At 30.8% G+C, this 16,534-nt stretch overlaps 1 protein-coding gene across 2 annotated transcripts in view; it reads left to right on the top strand.

Annotated features, from left to right (window-relative positions):
* LOC111039465 (elongation of very long chain fatty acids protein AAEL008004-like) overlaps window positions 1-16,534 on the top strand; it is a 32,616-nt gene that overhangs the window by 11,763 nt on the left and 4,319 nt on the right. Inside the window, exon 1 of one of the 2 annotated variants that reach the window (XM_022323003.1) lies at window positions 11,209-11,338. The exons of the other annotated variant lie outside the window; for it this stretch is intronic. The gene's annotated coding sequence lies outside the window, so the exon portion shown is untranslated. Of the gene's footprint in view, window positions 1-11,208; window positions 11,339-16,534 lie in introns of those variants that run through there. 2 annotated transcript variants of the gene reach the window in all.

Here is a 16,534-nt window from a genome sequence, read left to right as displayed (position 1 = left end):
CTTATGAATTGAAATGGGATTTAATTACAATTAAAAAAAAATAATAATAATATTTTGGGTTTGAAAAACAACAACCTTGGTCCAATTTTTTAATCTTTTGTAAAATGTGTATATTATTATTTGAGTGAGTCTGGTACACTTGATTTCGCTGTTTTCATAAAACGTAGTCAATTTTTGATTACTAAATAAAGTTAGATATCTAGTTTTGATATTTTTGTTTGCATATTATTATAATTATACATTATTACTTTATTCGTTTCGCTGTCGTAAATATATAACTGTGAATAAATAGCAAGCCGTTTATTGAAACAGATGAATACTGGAATGATGCCATTGCAGCAGGCGGATTTTGTGGCTACAGTAAATCCGAGATGGAAGTACTTAGTTTAATATTGTATTTATATTTTACTTTAATAATTAACAATCTGAGAGGTTGTGAACGATATACCTGTTTCCCTATAATTCCTAAGTGGGCGTCTACGTCTGTACGTGTCCAACATACTACGAGAATACGAGCAAAATAATTATTCGCTTATCTTCCCAGTTCGCCAACATCCCAATTTGCAGACAAATAAACCGGTTTCCATCGTTTTAAAAAAATGTCCTGATTTGCGGATAACGAATATTTTTATATTAGTATGGTTAATCCATACTTACTTAATATAAGAAATGCGAAAGTATGTCTGTCTGTTACGTTTTCAAGGCTAAACCGCTGAACCGATTTTGATGAAATTTGGTTTGGAGATAATTTGGACCATGAAAAAGAACGAAAGCTACTTTTTTAATAAAAATAAATCAATCCCTAAGGTGATGAAACTTGTAATGTAAGCTGTAATGTTATCCCGGTCGAATCGTCTGAGTTCCAATTTAGATATGCTGACACCGATTTTCCCGCGGTAAACTATAGGTAGGAGGTAGTAGGTACACAAAAACACCGATATGTAGCGCCGTATTTTACATTTGTTCATTTTTTCAATGAATACTATAGGTATATATGTATAGCTGATAACCACGATAATTGTGTAATTTAAAAAAAATAGTATGGATCTAACGTTATCAAAAAATCTTAACCATCCAACACTATAATTTTAAACTACAGAACAATTTAGATTTTTCGGGTTTTAACGATGGAACTTTTCGCCATATGATACAAAACAAATTTACATTTGTTGATTATTAAAAGCTTTTTATTATTTTGGCTGTTCCTACTATTAAGTTTATTGAAATTATTATTGTTTTTTAAATTGTGCCCCACGGCCAACGGGATACGAGTGTCTGGAAAAGGTGGACGCCGAAAAACAGATTTAAAAATCGGACAACTCCGAGCTTGCAGGTTACACACCATTGGAAATTATTATACACATCCAGCCAATTCATCCGAAAATCGCTGAATTGCAGTTATGGATGCGAAAAGCGTTATATTATCTTTGAGGTCAGGAGAGAGGAAGAGATTGTTATTTAACGTATGTTCGAAAATCGGTGACACCACTGTCACATTTCCACTCAATGCATATTCAAAAAAAAAAAACAAAAATTGATAAATTATATGAAACATTTTTTTTTAAATATTGACAAGAACAAAAGTTGTTTCATTTGTCAAGTCATATTCTGTTACACCTTGTATATATGCGTTCGACCTAAAAATCCTGTACGAGAACAAGTTGGACGGGTTGCTGCCAAATCCGTCGGAGATCGATGTCAATAATATATTATAGGTATCTACATTACACACTCGATTCAACGGCAATTCACTGAAATTTCCTGCGCGGGACACAAGGCAATCGTCTTTTCGCGGCAGTAAAGTACATATTACACAGTACTACCTACAGATTTCATCTCGTACAGACAACTATAATACCTACGGTGGCATTGCGTATGATATACTGTCAATGAGGACTAAGGTCACAACGTCGGGTCGTCGTGTAATAATATTATGAGCTTAAAGACGTTTTTATTCAGTTTATTGTATCTCACGTTTATTTACGATGTATAACAGGTAACTATATTAATCGCACACGATTGAATAACATCGCATTAACACTGTTCGATGTTCGCCGCCGACGTACGCGGTATAAATAACGTATACCGGAAAAGGCTATTAAACGAGGCGCCCTTGTGAATGAATTAGGTAGTACGGCTGGTTTTTGACTTTTGCCGTCCTCGGGCAAAACAGGAATCAGCCACACCCTCGACAAAAACAAAACGGTCACTTCATTTTTCCGTGCATTACAAATAAATACAAATTCAAAATACTGTCCATACTTGATAATTTATCTTATTTTATTGGAGAAAAAAGAACAGTCTATACACACGTTTTTCACAATAGGTTAATAAGATATCAGTTAACAATACATTCGTAAGATGAAGCACTTATTAGTTGATAGTGGGGAAGGGGGTATCACCACCATCGATAATACCCAACACATGATATTATAATTGCCTTCTACAGGAGTAATAATTTACAATTTAATTTTGAGCTTGGATTTTAGGAGAGGTCGGAAAAAGTAAACTCTAATAGTGGTAATTTTTATTTTGTATTTGAGGCAGCCCTAAGCTAGACGTTTGTCGAGTATGATACAGAGATTTTTTTTTAGTTATTACATTTGGCTAATTGACATATTTTAATTAATTATATGCTAACGTAACCAGTGAGTTTACTCTTTTTTGATTTAGTTTATTAGTTATATAATGCTATCAATCATCGTCATAGCCGGAGTTTTCATATACATGAAAATCTATTAGCAGGGGATTATTGAGAAGAAGTTAAAAGTTTAAAACACATCGTTTTCAAAATTTGGTGTATTCCGATGGGGCTTTGGTTGTACTTGTGCATAATTTATTTCATATAAATACTTATTTTTTCTAATTTTTCACTGATATACAACGATAAGGGAATATTAAACTCACATACACACATCTTAATTGCCCGGTAATCAATTCGTCTGTCTGTATTTAGGTTATACTTATTTTTATTTTAGATATAATGTACTCCATTATCTATATTATAATTATAGTTATATTAAAAATTAGAAAACATTAACTATACAATTAAATTATTTTGCTATTTAGGTATGCAATATATTGACAGAAACGCTTGAGATTTCGATTACCTGGTATCATTATAGTAGGCATGTCCGTGTGTGTTGGGGTAATCATGATTTTACGCAGCAGTTTCAAGTCCTACATTGAGCGATTATAAATAATTTTAGAAACCGATTTTCTGTTAGCGATCGTTTTTTTAAGCACAAATACGCAATATATTATAATAATGATAATTGATATTGTTGTTGTTCTATCACATAATATTATCTATTCCAAAAATCAATAGGTATCATTTAAGTTTTGAAAATTGTTTATTATATTTATTTCCAGTGGTTAGCTTGAGTTTTCTTTTTAAAGTATAGTTTATTCTTGTAACGGTTTTTTTTTTTGGCGCTTAACAATTTTAAAATACCACAACATACAACTGGACTAGGTATTCAGAACGAGTTTTCGATTTACACTTGAGCAATAATAGTGTAATATAACGGTCGTTAACAATAATATATATAATGATAGTTTTTTAAAATTTAAATATATAATTTTTTCGTATCAGTGAGAGATAATAAAATATAATTTAAAATACATTTCTCTCGTGAAATGTATACATTACAATACCGGTACCATGGCTGGTACTTATATTATTATAAGTAAATGAGTAATAATTTTCTTCAAGCGTTAAGCGATATTCAAATATCACATTATCATTTAAAAATTGTAATCAATTAATAATTGTTCCTTACCGATTACGAATTAGAACGTTACATTACCTATTACTTCAAGTCGATATATCTATAATATACTACACGAATGAGTGAGATGAGTCAGGAGGGTGTCTGTGTAGATTATTGACGTGAGATTTGTCCGGTTATATTATGTTCATATCATGATATATTTTGATTTAAACGTGCCATTATTTTTTTAAATCGTAATATATTGTTAATGTTATCTATCATATTTTAAACTTGCAAAAATGTAATATTATCTATAAACATTGATATTAAAAATAAATATGCAATATCTATTCAGCAGGAGTAATTCAATAGTAGATAGGCAGTTGGTGCCTCCTTTTTTTCTTTTTAAAATCTAAACAATAGTCACAAACATAATGAATTGCATAATTTGATTCAAGTCTTAGCTGCTAGCGTTTCAAAATGTTCAACTTAATCTCTTATTTACGTGGTACTCAGCTAATATTTAAAATAGTATTTATTTAGTATATTTTTGTGATTTTGTCCAAATAAGTATGACGATAAATCAATAATGAAACATAAATATTTTGACGTTTTTTGTTTTTTTTTCAAATAAACACCCTAAAGATGTTGCAATAAATAAAATAATATAATAAAGAATTTTATTGAAAAACTTTTAATGATGAATGATTTTTGCTGAAGGGATTTTTACTTATGTCCTCGTTGTATACAAAATGCGATAATTTTGTTACATATTTCTCATTTGAGTTAGTTTTTTTCGTTTTTGTAAGTTTTTTCTATATTTTTGAATAGTTTTCACAATAATCTGCATATTATGTTGATAAAATGTGTTAATAACTATAAGTCATTTCAAAATAATACAAGAGAATTTCAATAATAACCTTAAAAAAATGGCTGACTTTCACATTTTTGTCGATGTCGTTAGGTTTAAACTACTTACACTTTTTATGTTTGTACTGAACAAATATATTTATTTATAATAAGCAAATAACGAACCGATTGCACAATCGAGTTTTGTTAAAAATCTGTCTGCATATAATATGTTATATTCGTTTAATACGTCTGATCTGCAAAGTCACGTTTGTATTATGTTTGTTTAACCATTGGTAATACAAATAATAATAATATTTTACTCTGTCCTACGACCATTGCTTTTATAGTCTGATTCGTATGCGCACAGTATGTATACTTCGAAAGTGTACCAAATTGTGTTTCAGTTAACTTAAAAAAAAAAAAAGTCAAACCTGTTCAAAACTTTGAAATTTATAATTGTTTGACTGTACGTAAACAAAAGTTATTATATGAATAGGTCACGCGAACAAGACAATAATTATATAGATACCTAACATACCCAGCAACAAAATGTGTTGTTGTAAAAATACTGCACTGCCGTATTATAATATGTTGTTAGTTGTTACTATCAGAGTAAGTTGAGTAACTTTTTTTTCCTTAATAAAATGTTCTATAGCTAATAGAGTGTTTCAATTTGCTCTGAAATATTTTAGTTTTGTGCACAAGTGGCACAACATCTAGTTTGGAACAGTATAAGTGTAAATTAATTACTATTTAATATGTATTCGTATTGAATGTTTAGAAATGTATTATTGTTATCTTCAAAACGAAGGTTAAATTATGATATAAATCATGAATGTGTCAACAATTTGAGATTAAATTATAACTAATATTGTTCTGTAATAAAGAATTTCGGATACGAGTTAACTGTAAACAATAATTAGACACTGCAGTCCGTGTGGGATTTCAAACAAAATTGTTTTATGATATAACAACTATGGTAGCTAGGCATAATAGTCATTAGGCGCCTTCCCTGGTAAATATAAAGTTAAAATCCATGACAATATAATATGAGTGTTAAAACTACCAAGGCCCTAGAAGATTGACTATTTTAGATTAAAGTGAATATGCTAAGCCAGAAAAAGGTAAAATAATAGAGAGGGTAGAGCATCCTAAAGAATGGTCGATTTATGTGGAAAATTGTACAAAAGCCTGATAGAAGCTTGAGATTGTGCTTGAACCAGAATGAATTGAACTTAATTGATATATTAGGATGACAATATGATATTTTAGTATTTATAATAATAGTGTTACCAATTGGAAACTGCAACATCTAAGATAGGTTTCCTTAAAAATTAAAGAATAAAGTATATAGTGTATCGTTTAGAGGGTGTAATATGCAATATGTGACAATACATTAAACTACAAGTAAAGTACAAGAGTTGGACGAGTCATTGAGGATAAACGTGTGTGTAAATGTTTTGAAATATTAAAGTTAATCGTCGGGGTCTAGTAGCAAATTTTCCTAAGTATTGTTTACGGATAAATCCTTCGCTGTTTTCGTGAAAACTTAACAGAGAATTCAAATAACGACCAAAACTACTAGTGCGAAAGAGATGTCCAACAGTTTTTCGAAAGAAAAAATACAAGTACTTACACTTAAATTCAATAGTATAGGTACTCCGCAGAGTCTAACCTATACGAATACACGATTGTAATATTATGTCATATAGAGCAACCTTTTTAAATAAACAGTGTACTAATCAAATCAATTCAAAATTAATTCAAGTCGATTGTCGATCGACTCAAGTTGATTGTCTCTACAATGAATGTCAAAATCATAATAAGAAACATGTAAAGTAGCTGATGGATCACTTGACCCAATTATTTGGATTCTACTTCATCTCCTACTGTGACCAACAATCTCGAACCAAACAATGCACGCTTGGAAACCATACCAAATTTGATAATAATAATAATAATATGCCTTGTCATATTTTTCCACGCATGCGTATTTTTCAAAAACAAAAATAATAATAATAATAATAAAAAATATTAAGCAAAAGTAAAATTTTGTTGTTCACTGCAGTTAAATATTATTTAGAGTTTTTTTTTTAAATTGACTTAACAGTACAATGAATCCTTTGAAATAAATTCGTATTTTAATTACAAATGCACCAATTTTAAGATTCCAAAATAAAATGTTTATTTCGTTAATAACAGTTTGCTTAGGTTCATTACATTGGCTGTTTAATCTATAAAATGTATCAGGTTAAGTCGCCAGGACACTAGACAGGTACGTTTAAGAATGTTTGAGCACAATGTTTGATTTACTCGCGTCAAACGTATTAAATATTAATTAATAATAATAATATGTGATTGGTCTTAATAATAATTTGGTGTATGGATAAAATAAAATAATTATAATCTAACATATTGTGATTTTAGCAAAATGCTATAATAATAACTGTTTATAATTTCGCGCAATGAACAATTTGCATTTTACATGGGTTATTGAACGCGGGCTAAAACGAAACCGATATACACTAGTCTTGCCTCTAATGGAAATTATACACCAATAATAAACTACTTAAAAAATTTAATATTATGTTAAAATATGTATAAATAGTATGTATCTTAGAATACCAAATACCAATAGCAAGATGACGATGGCTTCGGTCGCGGTCAAGGTGCAAGGACCCGATAAACTTTTTTTCAAGGATTAACTAATTAGCTATGTATACTTGCTATAATAATAATACCATCACACGTACGTCCTTGATCTAAAAGTAATTAAAATGGCGGTTTTTTTTTTCGCAAGATGGCAGATTTTGAACTAGTTTATGAGTATAATAACACAACTGGTTTGATGGTCGTTTCACTAAAAAAAACAAACAATAATTAGATTTCATAAATGCCCTTTTAGTCTGATTATTATAGTATAGGTACCTGCATAGATCGTTTCGGTGAAGTGTAGAACAAAATATTATATGAGGATCACAATTTGTGCTTTTTGATACTTTTTATATGGTGGAATAAGTCGTACTTGGCATCAGTTTTTAAGTTTTTAGAATTGAGCACACCAGAAATAAATCTACAATGTACATTTCACATTTTATTATAACTTATAGAAATATTCTGACACCGTCAAGTCTGGAGAAAATATGTTTTAGTTTCCTTTCCTAATAGTAAATGTATTGAATCATTTAAAGTGAGATACTTTTTGTTCCAAAAAACACTAACGTTATTGTCGTTATTGATTTTTACTTTAAGTAAAATGTTGAAGTCATGACAGACCATAGAAACTAGAAAAAATTATATTTCTTACTGTTTTTTAAGTGTTTTACTCTTTTCAATGATGAGATACATTTTTAATTTCATATTCTAAAGCAGAACATTTTGATTATTTGATTATATAAAATTAAAATGTCAGCCAAATAGATTATTAGTTATAAGTACTTAAAAGATGAGCTGAGTATAATGGGTCACCAACATTTTGAGGGGTATCCCAACCCATACCACTCCGTTCTTCTAAACTTTAATTACTTATAACTCATAAACTAGGGCCTTGTTAAAAAATCGATTTTAAGTAGGTATTCAACAAATATTCTGCTTTAGAATAAAGGATTAAAAATCCTTGTTGTGATAATTCTTTTTTTTTAACCAATTATGATGAGAAAAATAGTAAGAAAATATATTTTCAACGATAATAGTTTTTGAAATAATGAGTGTTTTACGTTAAATGAATCACTTGGTATAAATTACAATATTACAAACATTTTGTACAATTCACAAATATGTGAAACGACATACTGACACACATATATTTGTTATAAGGTACTATTATATAATATATTTTATTCTAATATGTATTTAGTTGTAATTTATACTGCCGAATGGGAGTAAGTAATGTGCAAACAGTTAGTTTTCATGCAATTGAACGAGAAATAGAAAAAGTTATAATTTATACGACATACTCGTTTTTAATAATATTGTATTAAAACGGTTGATGCATTATGGTCGCTTTTTAACCGACGAAACCCTGCATTTTTCAAATAATTAAATTGCAAGACATATACATACATAGTGCTGAGATCATTATTACACAGGAATATATGAAAAATAATCTTTTCGTCATTAATTTCGTTATTTGAGTTTATCTACTAGATTATAGCTTAATTGTACCTATATAATATAAATCAGGCTGAAACGAGTTAAGTACAAATTCGAACCATTCATATCAAATAACGAAACGATAAATACGAGTATTTACGTATATTATGTAACTGCATTATATGTTGGCATTTTGTTAACACGATGATCCGAGACATTGTTTGTTAAAATACAAAACTTATTAAAATTCAATATCTATGTGAATATGAAGAACTATGGCCCGGATTTTTGGGGTGCTAAAGACACCCTAGCCCCCTCTACTAGTGGTGACTATGTAGTTATTATGTCTATGGTACAAGCACTGAAGAAGCTATACACTCACAATGGGTTCGAGCGAACAGCTTGCAACTTTTGCCAGAGTAAAATCCACCAGCGTATTATTGGGACCCCCCCCCCCTCCCAGATTATGATTGCGACTACTCGATGAGATAGTCTTCCGTGAAAAAAATCAACACGCCACAGGGGAGACTTGAGTAAGTTGCTGATAGTGTAGGCATACCAGTCCCGCTGCTCTGGTATAGAACACTGTCTAGTATCCGGTTGGACCGGGGTAAACTGGTATTAAATTATATTAATAATAATTGTATGATGGTACAAGGCCGTCCGTCAAGAAGTCTGAATTGTAAGTCCATAACGTGTGGACACAGTAATAAAAAACGTTGTGGTTGTCTGTTATTATTATAATTGAAATGATACAAGCGAGCAATTACACAGAAAACTATAGATATGTTTTATAATATAGTATCTGATATCGGTAGGATTGTGCAGCAACAAAACTTGAATTTTTCTGGTTTTTATTTTTTTCCAAGTAGGTACACAGGTAGAACAAGTTGTCTCTGAATTCGTTGGAGGTCGTGATAAATGAATACCTATTATTTTATGCGATTTAAGAAAGATTGTTTCTTATTTTTTTTCAGCAGAGATAACTTATATTTTTAAAAACGAAGAATTCCGGGGGTTGAGGTGTGCACATTAAAATAGGGTAATGCCCGAGTTATCGGTCACGGACGTGACTTTTTCGCTCCAACCAGTAAACGTTATCAAAGTTTTTTAAACTTTATTTACTCTCGAAAAAAATTATCTCTGTACGTTTACAATACAACCGAAAAATACAACATGACAACATATTAATGTAAACAATGAAATATAATGCAAATATAATAATTACAAGGAATCAGTAATAGTAATATTGCAATAGTAGGTAACAACAATTTTAGCTTATAGTAATAATAATAAATAATAATTATTAATTAAATGAAAAATGATTAGTCTTCGATGGCTAACTTCGTTATCTTGTACAAGAGAAAACACACAATCCTGTTTTTGAGAAAACATGTAAGACAAATAAGAATAGAAAAGTCATGGAAATGGCAAAGTTTCTGAGGAGAGTCAAGGAAATTGATACTATCCAATAATAGGTAGGTAGTATTGTTTTTGTGTTTACACATATAATTTAGTATTTCATTGTATTACTATTAATTATATCAACAAGACTTGGGGAATTGAAAATTGTTTTGAATAGTTTAATAAATAATAATGTTAAATAAAAATCCAATTTTTTCATGTTTATTTAAGGCTTTGCCTGAATACGCACTATCCAGCATTTGAGTACCTACTTCTTTTGATTCAGAAAAAATTAATTGTTCATAAATTTGTAATTTAAAAAATAAAATAGGTATCTATATTTTACGAATACTGTGTGAATAAATATTGTATGCCTTTCTCGGCATTCAATCATTGCGTTCTTCGCACCACCAATGAAAAATGACAATCTCAAGACCATATTGACCATAATGAATTTGTTTAAAAATATTTATTTATTAGAGCTATAAGTCCCTATTTATTACATATTACATAATATTCATATTACGATTTTCATAACTCTCGATGATTCGAATTTTTTATAGTTCTCTCCAATTTGGAATTATCGGAGAGTCGGCTGTACTTACTGCACAATAATATTGTACCGCGCTTCTTTCTTCTTCTTCTTTTTGAAAACTGTCCAAGCATGTGATAGTACATCACACACCGTAGTGTATAGCTAGTATACTATAATATTATGTTTAAACGTATACGAGGTGATTATAATATTATAGTTATTGCAAAACATTAATCAACATTGTTTAACTATACCCTAACCCCGCAACCTAAACTTTTTTGCGGTTAGAACCGCGGATTGGAGGGTTTAACTTTTAATACTGCTATTATAATATGTCAATTGGTCAAGCCTGTTTGGGTCGGGTTTGAGGATCGTCGATCTCCGAGCAATAATACGATCACTCTGTATACAATATCATATATTGTTATTATTGTGGTATACGCGTTTATACAATGGTTACGCGGCACAATTTAATTATTATTTTGTTTTCGTACGCACTCTCCTCCTCCGCGGCCGCATACGTGCACTTACCGTCGTTTTCTACGCGGACACATATTATTTTACCAAAACATCTCACAGCCGCGTGTACTCAGACCCACCGCGATTTCACGTCAACTAGCGTTATGTTCTACAAAGTTTTCGAACCGTTTTCCGTGTACGCGGTCAATCGTTTTTCACATGTGGGTCTTGATTGAACCAACCGTGGTGTTATGCGTGACAACGTCGCGGTATATTGTAATAGGTAGGTATATACCATAATATTTTTTTATTACCTGTAATTAATTGTCATACCGTCGACGGAATGTATCGCGATCCAAAACCACTGAAAAACGATTCTATTTATATATATCATACACCTCGGGTTCTCAGTCACGTCGTCTGTCGTGTCTTGTCCAAAACCTACTCCCGGTAGATCGTGGTAAGTGAATATGATATTATGATTCCACGATCAAGACTACCAATCGCAAAACGATAAATGGCATGAGACATTATGGACGACGGAGTTGTGCACCCGGCTTCAACGTGTACCTACTACGCGGTTTCATTTGCATATGATTATGAAGATGTGTACAAAATCGTCATAGCACGCGTGGCATATTAAACCATACTGTATTTAAACGAGTAGTGAGCTTGCCGCAGCCAGAAATATATTGTTTTCATGTCTCACGAAACGTTAACATTGATTTTAACTCTAAATTAATATACTATCTATTTTGCTTAAATTATTTTCTTCATCGTGGTGTACTTGCTACTACACCCGTATACCTCTTCGAGTATAATGTAATGTAGGGAGGTAGATACACTTGCGAGCATGTAACGTTTTAAAATCGATCGCTTGTGCTGCAGCAGTGGTTTCGATCTCGGAAACGGACTACGAGCGAAAAATAACCTCCAATGTGTATTATAATCAGATTGACTTTTCGCAAAAATATGAAATTCTATGTATAACGCGTGAATAACGTATTATAATAATATTAACATTTTTTTTTTTACTTATCGCAAAGAACCGACCGGACACTTTTTCGATAACGATGCAGCAGTATTTGACGTCACGCTTGAACAGACAAGTGGGTTTTTGCCTTTTGATCAGTTTCCCGTATCCTATCGGTCATATGTGACATTTTGGTGAAACTATTTTAATTATTGTCACTTAGAGAATGGAGGGGGTAATTAGGAAAAAAAACGCAAATTGAGAATTTCCTCTTTAAGATCCTTAAGCTCTTCCGCTATTAATACGAGATGTAGGAATCTATTTTGCTGATGTAAAATTCAATAAATTGAATTATTAACAGAAATATAGAGTATAGGCAGGCTGTCGTGGTGATAAAATGATCTCGAGTGAATTGTATACGTAGATATATATTTTTACACAAATTTATTTGATTAAGATTTTTTTCTCTGTTTTTTAAGTATAAGCTACAGACCATCGATATGTTTTAAGGTTATACGGTCTTATAATGTATAGATAACATTTTTCAATATTACCGTGAAAGCTGCATAGTTATAGAATATTGCACAATTAGAATAAAGGTTTAATTAAAAAGGTACCCAGGCCTGAAGAAATACAATCATTTAAGTACAATAATTTACTATACATTTTTTTACGAAATATTGAGTAGGTGATGTGTAAAATAGCATATTTTGTAATAAAAAACTTATAGGTCTTGAGTGTTGATGTAAATCGATTGAAAACTATAATATGAGTAAACAGTATTTATTGGTCCTCTGCCTTCAGAAATTAATATTAATAGCTGTTTTTATTTTTATCACGGTGATGTACTTACCTATCTATATCTACAAATCCAATTGTCCAATCTCCATAACATGATACGCACATGATACTATGCGAGTACAATAGTACATAACATATTTTTTAAATCAAGCGTTCGTGCTGCAGCTGTGCTTTCAATCTCGAAAATGGATTACGGAAAAAAACCACCGATATGTATAGAATTACAATCAGCTATAAACTTATCACCACGATATGAAATTCAATGTATAACGTGTATGGTATTATTATTTTTTTTATTCTGAAGAACTTCTTATCATTATAGCCTATAGGCACCTATATTATGATAATATTTTTATTATAAAATATTGTTTCATGAATTTTGAGTGTGTAAAAATGCATTTATTACTGTAACTAAAAATTATGTGTTTTTAATAATTAATAATTATTAGTATTGGTAAATGATGTAAATCGATTGAGAAACATAACGCCAGGAAACAGAATTGATCATGTATCTGCCTTCAAAAAATAGCCTCTAGTTTAAGTCAGTGGTTCTCAATATCTTTGTTCACGGCAATTTTGGGTAATTTTTAAAAATCCCTAAACACTATAATATGCATCAATAGTTCATATTTTCAATAATTTCGTGGCACATCTAAGATTAGTTCGCGGCACACCACGTGAGAACCACTGTTATACACTGTACACGTATCATCTTAGATTATATTATGATATTAATACTTAATAGTATAATATTATTAAGTTTAATGTTCGATATAATATTTCGTTCTTCGACATTTCTATAAAAATGACATGCTTAGAATACGAAATGTAAGACCAGTTTTAACCCTCAGAATTTCAACCCAGCAGTGGGCCTGTTCAGAACGTCACGATAATATTATATATACCTGTACCTGCATAATCGGGATCGTTATGGAATTTAATACTTATTGAAAACCAAGTAGGACAACGGCCATCTAGCGAAAACACTTATAACATATTTTTATTCATTAATAGTTTCACACTTCAAGTATCTTTGATGTACATACCAATACATATTGAATAACCATTAGTAAACACTTTTTAGTAATTATTTAATATTTAATTTTGCATCTACGTTTACTGTTTAATATTGTTTTAAATTATGTTTAATTTATATTGAGTAACTGTTTTTTAACTCTCTGCTCTCTTTCACTAGCTTGCTTTTTGGGACAGCTTCATCAAAGTACCTACTATTTGTTTTTTGTTTGAAATTTATTTTCATTGAATATTGAATAATTTGTGCCTAATTCGTAATTGATGATGATTCAATAAAATATTATTAAACATCAAAATGTACCTATGATAATGCGTACGGTTGTACCTAAAGCGATTGAAAAAGACGAATAGTGGGCAAATATAGGTAACTGCTCTAAAGTACAGCGTATAGGTGTCAAGTGTACCTCGTCATTGAATGGGTCACTGTAATAATTAAATGGAAGTATTAAATTTAAATTCATTTCTAAACCAGGTGTATACGATGAAATTCGATTCTGAGCGAAAATGGCCAGGATGGTTATTAAACAATGTTTTTATAATTATAAGCATAGACATTTCAACAAATATTCATGCTGTTTTTTTGTTCTCCCCGATTATTTAAAAAAAGACCTGAGAAACTTCTTCTTCTAATCGACCAATGTACAATTTACTACCATAAGGTAGTCTTTCGAAGCTGATGATTGGAACATTTTTTTACTATAGAAAAGGTGTCTTAAGACACAAAATTAAAAACACATCGTTGCAACATCAATGCATTTATCGCTTCGTTCAGAACCTAACACGTTAAAAAATAATCGAAGGATGAAACAAACGAGGGAGAATTATCTGTACCTACCTGTTGTGGCTTAAAATATTATAATGTTTCGAGATGAATACCGGGAGTAATCGCGAAAAACCATTTTCTTTTTTCGGAAACTTTTGGAGATATACACTGCGCATTTCTCGTCTTAATGGGGAGAATAATATTATTATAATACGCACCAAATTCCCACCTGTTTTTGAGACGCAATAATTTATATTTTATTACGGTCGGAATATTCATGCCAGCGAGGCGCACCGCACGAATTTTTATTAAACCTAATCCGGTGCAGCAGCACATTACCTGCAACCATATTATATATTATAATATTATTGTTGTACATTATAACATACATAACGGAGTATAAAAGGTAAACTTGTGTTAATATATTATACTTTCTTGCTTGCTTACTCTACTTGTAAGTACCTACCTCGGGCGGTTGTGCAATCATCGACTGTATATACGATAAACACTAGTCGCACGGTGACTTTTTTTTATTTTTCTCTGCCATTGCACGGTCCTACATCATAATAAACTAGTATAATACCGTTCGTTTTGCACACGTTCGTTATTCCGTCCAAGGCCGGCCCGAACGAATAAAATATTTTGCGGGCCGTCGAAATCATTATAATAATAATATAAAACGTCATCACAAAGACGATTTTTTTTTTTGTGGCTGAGATATACTATATATAATACTTATGTCATGACTTATTTATTTTATAATAATAATATTATGATAATATTAATATAGTACGCGATTGCGTCGACGATCGATCGCGCGGAATAACAATACTCGTTATTATAATATTGTTATACGAATTCGAGGGGCGTTTGGTAGGGTAAATGAGTGACTGGGTGAAGGTGGGGAGGGAAAAAACCCCGCGAATCCGTAGTTTTGTAACGACGACACGCGTGTCGAAAATTCACGCGGTCGCCTCGGCGTGCAAGAGAGAGTACGCGCATAATAATAATAATAATAATAATAATAACAATAATGTGTAATCATTTTTTTATCGACGGTGAGACGGTCGTGTGTGCCACATATTAATAATAACATAATATTTCATTTTTTATTTTTTATTATTATATCACAATATTATATAGCCAGTGTGTCGTCCGGTGACGGTACCTCCCACTACCTACCTAGATACAGTTTATATTCGTCTGGCACGCCGAAGTGCAATACTTTCGTCGACTTCTGCCCGAACCCGAGATTTCAAAACGAAACTCTATAGTTCGATTGTGATTTTTTTACTATTATTGTTATTTTTTCACCAGAGATTAAAATCTTACGAGATGTCGAGATCGTATTGTCCAGAAAAAAACGCTTGCAGAAATAGTTTAGATTATGCTCCTTTTACAATGGGACACCTAATATTATTTTAATACAATATAAAAATATGAGTAAACATTTTTTTTCTCTTTATATTCTTAATCAACCTGTTAATATTATTTATTGAAGTATAATATTATTTTATTATCAGTCGTCATTAGCTTATCATTGGAATCGTGTTTCGCATTAGGTGTCTAATGTAAAATATATAACAAAATACGATTGCTCATTTTAACCTTGAGTAGTTTTTAAACAGTGTTAACGTGTATAAAATACTTTTATAGGTGCTTATGAATTCATTGTACAATAAGTGATCTTTACACACTGTACACACTGCAGGTTACTATTTACATTTAGCAAGTGATGAAATGGTTAAAAATAATTTATTATTTCCCAAAATTAAAATTGTATTAGTATTTATTATAAATTCTATATAGTTTTCATTTATTATCAATTACGTTAGGTGTGTTTTGTATGTGTTATTTTAAGTATAAGGTATTGAAAATTAAAAATACTATTTTGTGCTATTGGAAAA

This window comes from Myzus persicae, unplaced genomic scaffold, assembly GCF_001856785.1.
Source record: "Myzus persicae strain clone G006 unplaced genomic scaffold, MPER_G0061.0, whole genome shotgun sequence".
Lineage (NCBI taxonomy): Eukaryota > Metazoa > Arthropoda > Insecta > Hemiptera > Aphididae > Myzus > Myzus persicae.
Note: the sequence above shows the minus strand (reverse complement) of the source record. Positions and strands in the feature narration are given on the sequence as shown.